The sequence below is a fragment of the Stegodyphus dumicola genome, chromosome 1 (genome assembly GCF_044657685.1).
Source record: "Stegodyphus dumicola isolate Sdum_Otavi_A_Nest chromosome 1, ASM4465768v1".
Lineage (NCBI taxonomy): Eukaryota > Metazoa > Arthropoda > Arachnida > Araneae > Eresidae > Stegodyphus > Stegodyphus dumicola.
Genome location: NC_140768.1, coordinates 19,654,452 through 19,669,358, shown reverse-complemented (window position 1 = coordinate 19,669,358; position 14,907 = coordinate 19,654,452). Strand labels below are relative to the sequence as shown.

General features: G+C 35.7%; 1 pseudogene across 1 annotated transcript in view; it reads left to right on the top strand.

The window, feature by feature from the left end:
* The first annotated feature begins 2,541 nt into the window (after positions 1 to 2,541).
* Positions 2,542 to 14,907, top strand: part of LOC118184547 (retinol dehydrogenase 12-like) — a 35,415-nt pseudogene continuing 23,049 nt past the window's right edge. The window contains exons 1-2 of the transcript XR_015040255.1: positions 2,542 to 2,951; positions 13,633 to 13,879. The product of XR_015040255.1 is annotated as a retinol dehydrogenase 12-like (transcript). The remainder of the gene's footprint in view (positions 2,952 to 13,632; positions 13,880 to 14,907) is intronic.

Genomic DNA, 14,907 nt, shown 5'->3' with positions numbered 1-14,907 from the left:
ACGACCGAAGAGCATCTGAGATGGAGAATAGCCAGTAGTCTATCGTTTCTCTTCGACCGTAATATGATTTCAGCAGCTTTCTGAGCAGGGTCTTTCAGACAAGACGTCGGCGTTTCCAGGTGAGGATCCCTTCTGATGATGTTCTCTAATGCTGTAGTTTGTTGTTTTTGAAGTCCAAGGAAAAATTGTATTTCCTGAAAAAACCCAGTCCGAGTATATAATCTCTGCTACATATGCCGTGTAATGGTAGGCGGCACTTTGAAACCTTATGTTCACGTTTAACTTCCCATCTATGGCGATTTTATCACCAGACTCAGTCTGGAGGGTAACACAGGATGGCGTTCAATTGAGTTTATCATTAAACTGATGAGCTAAATCTTTGCGAATGATGGTAACTTTAGCTCTTGTGTCGATGATCATATTGCAAGGAAGTCCCTCGATATGTCCATTGATGAATCGATTGGTTGATATGCCCATTGATGCTCCGTCAATATGTCCATTGTATGTGGCCTTCACCACGACATCTCCAACACCTTAGAACGAGTCCGTTCTCCTACTCTGTATCAAAGCGTCGACTTGTCTGGATAAATCATCTATACGAACCATCAATTGATCCACTGGCTCGTGGACTCGCACAACTCTGACTAGGTAGCGATCTCTACGAGTTGCTTGCTAGGCTGCCTCGAATTTCACGGCGTACAACAGAGCGCTTTTCATGTCCTTCACATCCGCCATTCGCAGTGCTTTCTGTATTTCAGGATCCCGGATGCCGTCGATGAATATTGCAGGGACAGGATTTCCCTTGCTTCTGTCGGGCACTCCGAAAAGGCGAAATGGGACAGGCTTTTAACATCCGTGGTGAGCTCCTGAAGTGTTTCTGCTGGCTTCTGTTGACGGGATTTTAATCGAAGCTTACTGTAGGCTTTCAAACATTTCTCCCCAATGCGCAGTTCCAACGATTCGGACAGAAGTCTAATCTTAGGTTTTTCTGGAAAAGTTTGAAAAATATTCGCAGTGTCTGCTCTCAGAGAAGCGGCAAGATGACAGGCCTTAGCTTGGGAATCCCATCCATTCGCTTCCGCCAGTATAGAAAATTGCGTCTTATACACTTGCCAAGAGGACTTCCCATGATATTTGGATAGCTTCAGAAAGGGGCGAGTAGGCATGGATAGAAATTTGAAAACCTTAGAATTGTTTCCTGCTGCCACTATAGTATCTTTAAGGTATCAACTTCTTTGGCGACGGCAGAAGAAACCCTATCATCAATCTGTTGTTGGAGGGCAGAAACACTTCTTGCTATTCGTTGCTTCACAGCAGAAACCTTTCTTCTATTCAATCTTTTACGGCCCACCAGCGGCCGAGCGGTAAAGTCCCTGAACACTGGTAGTTCGGTCCGAGGTTCGAATCCCGCGAACGGGCTGGCTGCATGGGTGTTTTCGTGGTTTTCCCCGTGTGTAACGTGTATACGAGCCAGTTTCCCTTAGAAAGTCCTCCACGAAGGCATCCCTCCCTTTAGGCAGATAGCCCTAGTGTGCTTTGCCATAATTAAATACACACCATCAATCCTTTACAGAAGAAACCCCTATAATCAATTTATTGTTCTACGGCCGAAACTCCCTCTTCTAATTTGTTCTTTGGCAGAAGAAACTTTTACTTCAATTTACCCAACTTTGTTCTTAACTGCGTCTATGCTGCCTTCCATAGCCTCAAATTTATTTTCTGTTATGCTGGTAATTCCTCTTTTCATTTATTCTTGTCCTAATTCAATCTTTTTTCCTCCAGCTGTCATCTCTTCTTTAACAGATTCTTGGCTCTCTTTCATCTCTACTTTTACTGAGTTGACTGCTCCTTCCATCTTTTCTTTGAATGCAGCAAATGCAGTCATCAACTGCCTCATTTGTTCTTCAATCGCTTTGTGATTGGCATTCAAAAATCCCACTTCTGACATCAAAAAGTGTTGCGTGCGTACGGGTTCGTAATGGATTGAATGCACAAGTGGATAAAAAATTAATAAAATTTATTCCTATCCCAAGAAATGAAACAAAATGCTTAAATTTCCTCAAAGATATTCGTACAATATCTCAGTATCTCACAGTAATTATATTTTAAACTACTAAAAGGTTTAATAGAACTTAATTCAAAACACAGAGAAAGCTATTCCGATCTCACCATGAATTCGCTACAATCAGTAACAGCACTAAGTAAACAACTGAACTGAGGTGTTTTAATCCGGCTTTATAAGCTTTTTAATCATTCGAGAACATTCTGGAATTTCTCAACTTTTCTGGCTATCAAAAGAGTACAATTACGAGATATCAATTTATTAAAATGTTAAATGCGCGTGCTCCTGTATTTTAATTTTTCCGGCGTAGCAATCTCTTCAAATAAGTCTCGTCACGGGAATATAAAACAATTTTAATTACAAATTCTTCTAAAAATAGCTAAATAAATACAAAAACTACAACAATACCAAGAAATAATAATTTTCTTAAAGATAATTGTTTTATCTTTTTGTGAATGGCAAATAACCTTTGTGTTTACATTTATCAACTCGATCACGGAATAGGAAAATGCAAGATATTCGCTGGTAGTGTTATCTAAAGCAAGCTATTGTGTGGGAATAAAATGTCATTGGATGGGCTATCATTCAGAAATCTTAACCCATTTAAATGCATCGAAATATTTTACCGCGAATTATATCTTTCAAGTTAAATATATGTTCGCTTTGCCATCACGAAATCGGATAGTAGTGAATAATAATAAGTAAAAATATTTGTTAGAAGTTATATCTGCTTTTCTAATAAATGCAGTTTCTTATCAAATTCAAATGATCTTTGATGTGATTTATTCCGAAAGAGATAACGCTTAGGATCCGAGAATTGAATTTTCATAATCAAATTTATATATGAAACTGGTTTTTACTGAATTTTCTATACAACAGCATTGAAAAGGTACCGAATTTTCTTGCTAACAGCCTTGAAAAGTTTTATAAAAAGAGTATTAAAAATTGTCTAGTAATAGGTATGTAGATATGATGTTATTCCGTAAGATAAGACATTATTTAAGTATTTTAAAGATTTTGCACATTTTAGCTAATAAGTCCGAAGTTTTAATAGTTTATAATTTACTCGTTTTATTTGAGTATGCACCAACTATGGAGATTGAGATTGAGATTATTTTTGCAGGGGCTGATTAATTTGTCTGTAGAATGTGAATACTGAGTAATAATATGAAAATTTTCCATAGTCAAAGCATTTAATTTTTAGGTACTTTTTGTTATCGGGACTGAACTCAGATATGTGTACGTGTATAATTTATTTACTAAAGAAATATTGATTATATTATCTCCTAATATAAATTTATTAGAATGTATCAGAATGAGGGAAGTAGGAAGTTTAAGGAGGCTGCTAACCTTCAGTACAGTAAAGATTTTGTAAAAAAACTTTTAAACTTAAAACTAAGCAGAGATAATATATTGGTGTAATGCCATTAAAAATATATATATTGCTAATAGCTGCTATTTAGCATATCAAGTATTGAATGAACTAAAATTCATTGAAATTGAAAACAAGTTTTTCGGTTAATCTTCGGATTATGGTAACTTGGCGAAATTTTGGCGACCAACCCTGCTAGTTTTTTTTTGGACGACATTTTGTTTTCACGAAGTAAAGGAATTTTTTTTTTTTTTTACTCAACATTTTTTTCCAACCATCTGCTAGCCGAATTACGCTTATGCTAGAACTTTTATGGAACAAAAGTGCTTAATCATGACGAATTTTAGGTGCGAAATTGGGAGAAAATAAATTGGGAGAATCGCGCACTGCTTGCTGCGTTTTTAAGAAATGCACATACACGGTATCATCCATGTACACGTCGACCTATTTTTCACTTAAAAAACATCCCAGAATTGCACAAAAATGGCATTGCGCACACTCTTGACTTTACCCATGTACACTGCTAAAATCCTAGCTAGTAACCTTTATCGCCTTATCAAAATGTTGCCAAACTACCTCTTACCATATTCCAAAGATTAGCCAGTTTTTCTAATACTTGTGCAATAGCTGCAAAGTAATATAATAATAATTTATTTACTAAAGAAATATTGATTATATTATCTCCTAACATAAATTTAGTAGAATGTATCAAAATGAGGGAACCCAGAAGTAGGAAGTTTAAGAAGGCTGCTAACCTTCAGTACAGTAAAGTTTTTGTAGAAAAACTTTTAAAATAAGAAGCGGAGATAATATATTGGTGTAATACATTAAATTAAGGGATAGTGGTGTGGTAGTGGCAGTTTAACAAATAAGTAGCCAATTCACTTCAAATTATTATTATAAAAAATTTTTTGTTTTGTTAGTCATTAATATGTTGATAAATAAGGTAAACTGAATAGACATATTCTGGAAATAGTTGATCCAAATTGTGTTAGGCTCTCATGCTACTGGTATATGAGATTTATATATATGGTTACTCGAAAAGTTTGCAGATTTTGTGTGATAAATACAAATGAGGTAGCACAAAAACATAAGAAAATTTCATGTAATAAAATAAACACCATTTACAACTTTTTCTATCTCTATGGCAGCTGGAAAATTCTTTTTGTCATTCAGTTTTACAATCTTCATATCAGTGAACTCCAGGTCATTTATAGAACTGTAAAATGACTGTAACTGATGACAATCCAAGGGGGCAAGGTCTGGAGAATATGGAGTATAATGTAAAACATCCCAGCCATGCTCAGTATGAATTTGGCATTCATCAAAATGTGGGGCTGGGCATTGTCATGATGGAAGGCAACGCTATGTTGATTCGTCATTTCTGGGCATTTCATTTCAGGATTTCTTTGCTTTAATTTCTGCTTTTAACACTATTTTTCTAAATTCATTTTCTAATTTTGTGACAAGAATTTCTTTGTAGTCTCACCAGAGCTTTTCTTTTTGGGGATGTTCTTCCCACTAAATATTACTAAAGAAAGTTCATTTTGGTTTACTCGACTTTTTTTTTTTTTTTTTTTTTGTAATATTATTGTACAGTAGCCACGTCTCATTTCAAGTAGGGCACACCAGTGGCTGAGCGGTAAAGCAGCTGAGCACTGGTAGCTTGGTCCGAGGTTCGAATCCTACAAATGGGCTGGTGTTTTCATGGTTCTCCCCATGTGTAATGTGTATGCGTGCGAGTTTCCCTTAGAAAGACCTCCATGAAGGCATCCCTCACCTTGAGTCTTTGTTGTAAACACAAAAACCAAACCAAAACCATTTTCAATAATGAGCCATTTCAAAAAAGGGTAAAAATTTACTCTACGATACCCCTTGGTGAATCATCGTTTCTTTTTTGACGCCAAGATTGGTGCCAGGAAGGATCGGCACCAATTTCAAGGTTGTGTGGATACTTCTACACAAAAACAAAATAAGAAGACTTACACAAACTGTGTCCATGTGCACATCAATCTATTTTAACTTTTAAAAAAAATCCGAGAATTGTACAAACTAGGCATTGCACACTGCCTTAACTTTGTCCATGTAGACATCAATCTGTTTTCACTTAAAAAAATAAGGAAGCTAAAACAAAGTTAAAACTGTCCATGTTAACCAGAAAACATTCACTGCTGTCTTAACACACAGAGATGAACTAATAACCAAAAATACACAAAGAAAGATGAATAAATAACCAAAAATACATATTTCCTAACATAAAAACGTTAAGGAACAAATCTTTCAACAAAAATTAACACACAGAGATAAATAAATAAATGAAATGTCAATTTTTTAACATACTTTTTTCATGTGCGTACCTTTATTCTTCCCACCACCATCTTCTCCATCCTCCACATAAGCAGTTCAGTTAAATTTTTCATCGTTTCGGCTCATTCATATCTATCAGCAATTAAACCATCATTATGCAAAAATCATTCAACCCATACAAAAACCTCAAATTCACAATTTCATTATAATCCAGTGTATCAGCATTCATCCTCTTAGTCACCTCAGACATACTCAAATGATAGTACTCACAGCAATATAATAGCAAGTTCAAAATACAAGACCACACCACACACGTGCAACCAAATACAGTAATTGAATGGTAAGAACCATAAAGCCGGATCCATACGAAAGGGTTACTACTTAAAAAAAAATAGCCAAAATCTAAAATTATCACAACACGTTTGGCGATATTTGCAGAAATAACCCCTTTTAATGACAAAAACTTTAAAAATAATTTCCCCAAGGCTAGTTTCACGAACATTATCAACATTACGGTTACCGAAAAACCTATTTCACGCAAAAGACTTCCAGATTTCATGAACAACTAACACAGTCAAAGTCTTTAATCCGGACTCGTCGGGACTTCGGCGATTCCGGATTATCGGTTTTTCCGGATTATAGATCATCAGTTTAAATCTGGTAAGATGGCATGCAGGAATTATACAATTAAAAATATGAAACCGTAATTTATGAAATAAAGAGCAATTATGATCTGAAGGGTATCAAAATTTACAAAAAAAAAAAAAAGCTTAATATTTATTTGTTTACTTTAGTAAACATTTCTTTCAACGTGCGCATGTGTAAAGCATACATTACGCATAGTCGAAATTAGAAAATTGCAACCAGTAAACTATTTGATGTGTATTCATGATATTTATAATGACAAGGAATTTGATTTAAATCATATCAAAGGAGTACATCGTGATGAAATACTACATTTAGTAAGGAATTATAAGCCGAATAAAATAAAAACATCTGCCCTGAAGATAAGGATAGTGCTGACAGATCAACTTCCAGTTCATTGCGCATTGCGACATTCCCCCCCCTTTCCCCCGCAGAGCTGCGTAAAATTGATAAACAGATTTTGGAACTGTTAGAGAAACAAAGGATATGCCTTTATCCATTTTGCAGCAATTCCACTTTTTGTTAGATGGACAACGAAACATGCTTTCGCTTTATAGATCCTTTGGCAGCTCCGGAATCGGAAATTCTTTTTGACATAATCGAAAGTTCAAGCTTTCTTTTATAAAATTGCTCTTAACAGTCTGCAAAAAATAATAAATCGGATCCAATTAGAAGATTAAAGAACAACGCAATCTGCAACATTAACTGAAATGGATAATTAGATAATTTTAGCTTAGCTTATACCGTCCGTTATACATCAAACTCGCATGCGTCAATGCATTATGCGTTCATGCATGCGCAGAAAGTTTGTAGCTGTGAGGTCTGCGTTATAGATCATTCCGGATTAAAGACTTTTGACAGTACCACTTGGCGATTTTTTTCAGACATAAACTGATGGGTACCGTACAGTAAAGATTAGCCCCAAAAAGTAGCTTCTATGTTACTTTTCAGCAAAGAATTATATGCTGAAACTCAAGCAAACGTATTCTGCTCTGTTAAAGTAAAGGATACATGTACATCTTAGGTGCTTATGTAGCTAGTCTTCTTCAAATGATCATGTATTGTACTTTTTGGAATGTATAGTTGGCCTGATAGTTCCTGAACTATATAATGTGGGTTTTCAGCAACAGCTTTTTTTAATGGATGTGTATTTGCCAAAGATGGTCGTTCAAAGCAAGCATCATCTTTCAGGCTGAGATTGCGAAGTGTAAACTTTTCAAACTAAATCATCAGAAACAGCTCTTTGTTCATATATGGCACAAATTTTATAACCAGGCTGCCTAACATTTTTTTTTCCCCTTTTTTAAAATAAAAGAGCATAAAATGATGAAAAGGAATTTTGGGGTTGTCCATTCTTAACCCTATGCCAAAACCATGCTAGAATTATTACTTTTATTACGGTTTCTTCTTATTATCAGTAACAAAATAATTAAAGGAAAATGCATTTCGATTTGAAAGAGCGTAGAACTTTCTGGACAGCTCAGTACTTATGATTTATTAGGCAGAGAGCAAAAGATACTTTACCGCTCGGCCGCTGTTGGGCGGGAAAGTTCTTGAAAGGGTCATTCTAAAATGGTTGCATGAATTTCTTGTTAACACAATATTATCAACAAATAATGTAATTTTTTTAAGTCAATTTCCTACTTAGGTCAACAGTATATAAGACACATCAAAAATTTATTGCTGTTAATGTGATTTTTACAGCGATGATACAGCAGAAGCATCGGCTTGTTTCTTAATTCATCTGGTAAATACGTCTTCGTTTCTGTCAAATAGCATTTTGCGACTTGATTGGGATAGCATCGTTTTGTACAGATTTCGCAAGCTCTATCACAAAATATGTTGATGGCTCTTTCGAATTAGCGATTTGTACATTTACTTTTATCGGTGCTTGTAAATGCTGAATACGTTGTCTTTCTTCTCGAGCTTCATGTTGTTCTTGAGTTTCATTTGCTATTGTCTGTGCGTGTCTACGGCGTAGATCTTGTAATCGTAATTTGTGTTTTTCTTGAGTTTCATATTTTATTGATAGTGCATGCCTTCGATGGTCAACTAATAAGCTAGTTTTGCGCTGCTCTTGAGGCACATCCTGTAATCTTTGATTTCGTTTATCTAAAGCATTGGCGCTTTTCTTTTGTTTCACTTGCAAGCTTTTCTTGGCACTTATTGTTTTCTTTTTCTAATCATCACTTGCGTTGTGTTGAAGTTTCTTTTCGCATTTTCCGTTTGTGAAGCAAGGGACATTTTAAAGGGTTATATTTTAAACATATTGTTACGACATGTACAGGCGCGGTAAGTTGGCTTCCCCGCAAAGTAGTTTTAGGGTTGCCATACAATGGCAAGTGAAGGCAGGGTTGCCACATTTGGCAAGAAATCGTTCATTTGGCGACAGAATTGGCGATATGCTATGGCCGGATAGAGAACCTTCTGGAACGAATTCTTAGTGGTTTAGCCCAGAATGTTCTGAAACACAAGCCAAAAGCTATATTCCCTGCTGGCCTGCAGTCAGTGTCTGTGCCTCGTCAAGTGCGAGATAGTTAGTCTCGAGTGCGAGTCCGTGCGGAGTCGATCGAGTTGACAGCCAGACAGCGAGTGCCGAGTGGGTTGTCGAGTATATCGAAAGCATCTCTTCGTGTATCGTCGAGAAAGTGTGTTGAGCTCCGGGAACGATTGAACCGAAGAGTCGGGAGCTGTGCTCTGTGTGTCGTCGAGTGCATCGCGAGTTGTAGCGTGGAAAGTCTCGAGAGTATGTGGAGTTCCGAAAATGACCGAGCAGAGTCAGGAGCTGTACTCTGGGGATTTGCAGTGAAGCTGTCTCTACCGGTTAGCCTGATAACCTGGAGGCTGTGTTGCTGATTGTTTCAGTCTGGTTTTTTGTAGTTCTTCGACGACTGTGTAAACATGTTTTTGGAGCTGTCCTGATGAATATTGGCTAAATAAAGTGTGTTTTGATACTTCATCAAGTCTCGTCGTTATTCACTCCAAATCTACAAACCCCGTACGAACGTGAAGGAAGAAAATAACGTAACAACTCGTGTCAGGAAATTAACGTAACAATATATTGTTATCACGTTAGCATAGAAATATGGGAAGAATTTTCGCTGCATAATGGGGCATTACATCTGCTTCATCCAACTATAAAATTACAGTTTTTTAATTCCATACACTTTAAAAATCTTTAGAATTATGTCTTACTGTTGCCACCTATTTTTGTTAAATATTACAATCCCATTTATCACAGTCATGTACTATTATTTATTAGTTGTTATAAAATTAATTTTTATAGCATGTGAGAATTCCTAATAAACATTCATTATTGTTAAGTCTTATAATGTATTAAAAAAAATAGCATTATCTTTAGTTTCGACGAACAGGAATAAATAAGGTACTTTTCCGTTTCGCCGGCACAAATCTCGCCAAGCAGACTTTATTGGCGACAACATACAGTATACACATAAAAAATATTTAAAAAATGTTAGTTCTAAGAATTCTTTTTTTGAAGGCATAAACATTTTAATATCGCTTAAAATTTTATAAAAAGCCAATAAATAAAGACAATAAATTTGTAAAAAGACATTAATTTAAGAATTTACTATGCTTTCATGGTTCAACATCCTGATTCGCCTGTTCATATCACGTGAACCCAAACGATCTTATCTCACGTAAACTACTCTACAAAAATCTAATGCTCTCAGTAATTATCTACATTAATTTCAAGTTAAATCTTAATTTGGAAAACAAATTTAAATGCAAGAAATATTTTAATTCGTACGAATAGCTTACACAGAAATTATGTAAAACTGCAGTGCTTTACTTCGTTAATGCATTCTCATTAGAATTGATGAATTTAACCCTTGACTTTACCTTTTCTATATTTTCAGCTTCGGGTAAGCGCTGTGATTGCATCCTGATTGACTTAATTACCGAAAATGGCCTTAGACATAAAACTAAACTAGTATCTGATAAAAATTCTATGTAATTATATGCTAGTATTGAAAGAAACAATCAATCTGATAAGACAAAGTGGCGACTTGTTTTGAAAATGAGGCGTAAAAGGTTACCAGCGAGAATATTCCGTTTGGCATCGGTTGTACCATTATTGGCGACTTCATCGCTTGCGCCGGCAAAACGGAAAAGTACCATAAATAAATAGGATTTGACTTTAATATGTATGGATGAATAAAAAGTATTTTATTAATGATTGAAAATTTGAACAAGATAGGTAGAGGGTGAGCTAATAGTAGAAATTTTTTTGTACAAACTTGTCATGCTCAAGCTACCATCCATCATGATTGAGTTTCTTAAATCCTATCTAAACTGTTGAACATTTCAAGTTGGTGTGGGGGACATTTTATCCAGCAGAAAAATTATACGCTCTCGTGTTCCATAAGAGTCAGTATTTCAACCTCTACTTTTTAATATATACATCAGTGATATGCTGAAATCTCTCAGCAGCAAGATTTGAAAATATGTCAGTGACACCTGACACAGTAGTCAATCAATCCAAATCGCGCAGTAAATCAATCAATCCAAATCATTCTATAGAAAATGTACAACTATGTCTAAATCTCATCTCATATTGATGTAATTTATGGAAATTTAAATTAAATGCAAGTAAATGTAGTATTATATAATTTATGTCGTTATTCACTCCAAATGGAAAACCACCATTTAACCTAAACTGCGAATTGGCAACCAAATTCTCCGATTTGTAAATTCTACAAAATATCTGGGTGTAATCCTAAATAACGAGCTAAATTTTAAAGACCAAGTTAATTATGCCTTAAGCAATGTGGTCTTCATGTCATTGTTTAGCCTCTAGGTTAGGTAACTGAAGCTAAACCTCAGAGTGGAAAGGACTGATTCGTCCATTTCTGTTTTATGCTGTACCGTATACATAACACTTATTCGTCCAATTCTCTTTTATGTACCAGTTTGGGCCACAACACTTAAATCTTACTGCAAGAAACTACATGTTTTTCAAAATAAATTTCTTAGCACATTCGTTCCAAATCAGAATATTCACCACAAGCTTGACATACTTTCTGTTCATGATAACATCCTTGCAAGTTCACATAATTTCTTTGAGAAAACTGCAACCTCTCCTTTTGCCCATATAACCAGCTTAAGGAAATATAATCCCACTGTTAAACATCCATTTAAACATTCTCACACTATTCACCATAATGCTATTTATTAATAGCTAAAGTGTACACATTTTGTCTGTATTACTTGTCACTGTGTTCTTATAGCATCTCTGTTTTTATTACAATATTTATTTCGAATATGTATTTTGCATGTTTTGGACTGTTCAACGCCAATCTTGTTATGTTCCTTAAAGACTTTGCCATCTTATGAAGATTACTGTATTGCAACTTCATTCTAGTTTCAGTTCTGCCTGCCGAGATTTTAACAGCACGAACAGTATTTGTCTCGCCGAATTGACAGCGGCGCTTCACGTTTATTTCTTTGCGCCCACCAAGGGCTTCAGCCATCCAATAACAAGTTAAAACCATTGTGGTTGTATGCCTGTGCTACCATCAGCTATCGGTAACGGTTCTCCTTGTTGGCAGTCAATAATAAACTGGTATATGAGTTATGTCAGAGAACATTAGCACTGGGATTAGGAAGAAATGAGAGGGAGATATATTTTCCTTCTCACATTTCCATATGTACACTATACATTACGGAGTTTCTTGTTGATACACAGTGTTCGCTGACAGGAGAAGTATTGCTTTGTTTAGATTAAATGCAGAATTGTAATAGCATTTCAAATTTGCTGTTTTGGTTTCCATCGGACGCGTTCGGGACTAAAAGTTCTGTGTTTTGGTTAAAACATTGAATAGTTCGAAACGGGTTAGGAATGTTTCAACCTGTGTCCATTAGGAAGTTAGAACTTATTGAACTACTTGTCAAACGTTGTTTGTGTATAGGTATTTCCAGTGGCTTTCGTGTCGTTAAGGTGTAGGTTAATCATAAACGCACCGTATAAGAAAAACAGTTTCATTGCATAAGAACAGTTACACTGTATATAATCCTTCAGCATGCAAAATAACAACATACATAGTACACACAAAATAAATTTTATTGTATCCAACAAATCTTTGAATTAATCAAACTTAGAATAAATATTAGTCAGTGAGAATGAACTTCAATACAGTCATGTTCGCTTAAATAAAGATGGTCGGAAAGTTTTTTACATATTTAAACGCTGTTTTTCACATCTTTAGTTTTCTATAAACCTATACAAATATTATATATTTAGAATCATATTAAGTTCAGCTATTTTGGGGGGTTCAAAATAAAAAAATTGAAAATTTCAACCATTTTATGTTGTTTGTGCCCATAGCAGGATCTAGAAGTTGTCATACACACATGAGTTTATGTTTTCAAAACAAAAAATGTTTACTTGGTCCCAGGGGTGTAGCTAGAGGGGGGCATATGTCCCCAGGTGCAGAATCCAAGGGGTGCCAAATTGATGTTACGACATTTTAGAATTAAATGTTTCCCATCCTTGGCAAGCAGTAGGGGACGCGAAATCTTCAGTTGTCCCTGGGCACTGAAAACCCTAGCTACGACTCTGCTTGGTCTTTTGCAGAAAGAGAAACCTCCATCTTGAGCCTTCAACGATTACTGATTCTAGTCGATCCGAAGTAAAGTTTTTAGTAGTGATGTTCTAACCAAAACTCACCTCACTTCCTTATATGCTGTATTATTCGAAACAAATATTTCAAAACATTGAATCTGTTAAGAGACCTGTTGAACATCTCCTGGGGCACGAATTCCCTAGCATTTACAAAGCACTTGTCTGCTCTGGGGTTTCGTTTGGTTTATTTAATTATGGCAAGCATGGTAGGGCTACCTGCCCAAGGGCAGGGCTGCTTTCGTGGAAGACTTCGAAATGAAACTGTCTGATATCCATGTTATATATGGGGGAAAATTACAAAAACGGTCATGCAGGCATCCCGTTCACCTAGAATCAAACCCAGATCAAACTACCAATGTTCAGCGACTTTATCGCTTGGCTGCTGGTATGTCTCCTCTAGAAATTTACTGACCAGCACGTTCTTCTGTCTGATTGGAACTTGATCCTATCCATTATCAAGCATTACGGATTTGCTTTCAAATAAAATTTGCATTTACACATAAAGAATGAACAATAAAAAAGTTTATTCTGTTAAAAATTGAAAGGTGACTGATTTTTGGAATCACTAATTCATTTATGGTCTTCTTTACTCTTTTTCAGCAATAGGAAATGATCTCTGGACGTAATATATGAAAATACAACAAAAGCATGGAGGCCTTGGGTATTTGCTTGACTACTGTGAAAGAGTTGCCGTACTTGATTATTACTTATTATCCTTATTCATTGATTGCAAGCTTCATCGCTTTCGCCCTTCTTTTGCGACTTTATTGCCGACTAACTCTGGGTATTTGCGACTGCAAGGAAAGTATGGAAGGCAAAACTGTTGTTATAACTGGAGCATCTGCTGGTGAGTATCCCTGTTGGCTATTTTCACCTAGTGACTAAGGCTAATTATAATCTTTATAGTGATAGACTAGTTGTCTGTCTGCAAATATTCATTATAATTCTTTTAAATACTGTCTTTATAAGTTTCATTGTTCGTTGCATAATTAACGTAACATTAACATAGCATGAGAAGATCAAAAAATTGAAATTAAGTTATTATTAACTTTGTTTCGTAAAACATTTAATATGCTGAAAGTGCTTTCATAGCAAATGATGCAACCGTCGGAAATAATAGCTCTGGTATATAATCTAAAATGATTAAACATCGAATTAAAATCTGTAGTCATACATACGGGAGTTGGACAAAGAAACTGAAACACTTGCATCTGAAGATCGATACTTTATTAACGTGACGTAGACTTTGGCCTCTTTTGGAGGCCAGTACTGTAGCGATTGCTCTTGATAATGATTGATGCAAATCTTGTACAATCAACTGAGGTACTTAAGCCTGTTACGTTGTAAAAGAGTGATTATTTCAGATCATGACTGTGGAGGAGGAAGGCGTTTCTAAACTCTGCCCTCTAGCATATCCAGACAGGTTCAATTATGTTGAGATCAAGGAATTGTGAAAAACATGAAAGATGCTGATGCTCATTTTCATTATGTTCTTGGAATGACACTGCTAATAGTTTTGCGGTGGGAATTGGTGTAGTGTCATCCTGATACACAACACCTGCATTGGGACATAATGCTTTTGAACAACTTGGTGGATGTGGTAGTCTAGGACACGATGACAGTCCTTATCACTGTTATATGTGACTATTAAGAAAATTCACGTTCTTCCAAAATATCCATGATACTGCGGCTCAAACTATCAACATTCTGCTTCCATTTTTCACTCAGCGCTAGATCATCCAGATCATATGCCTCTAAAGGAGTTGTTCATACATGAATTGTCTCAGAAATGCCAAAGATATTGATAGTGGATTCATCTTTTAACATTACACATTGTGCATCGTGTGCTTTGTAAGTTTTTCAAAAGCAAACAAT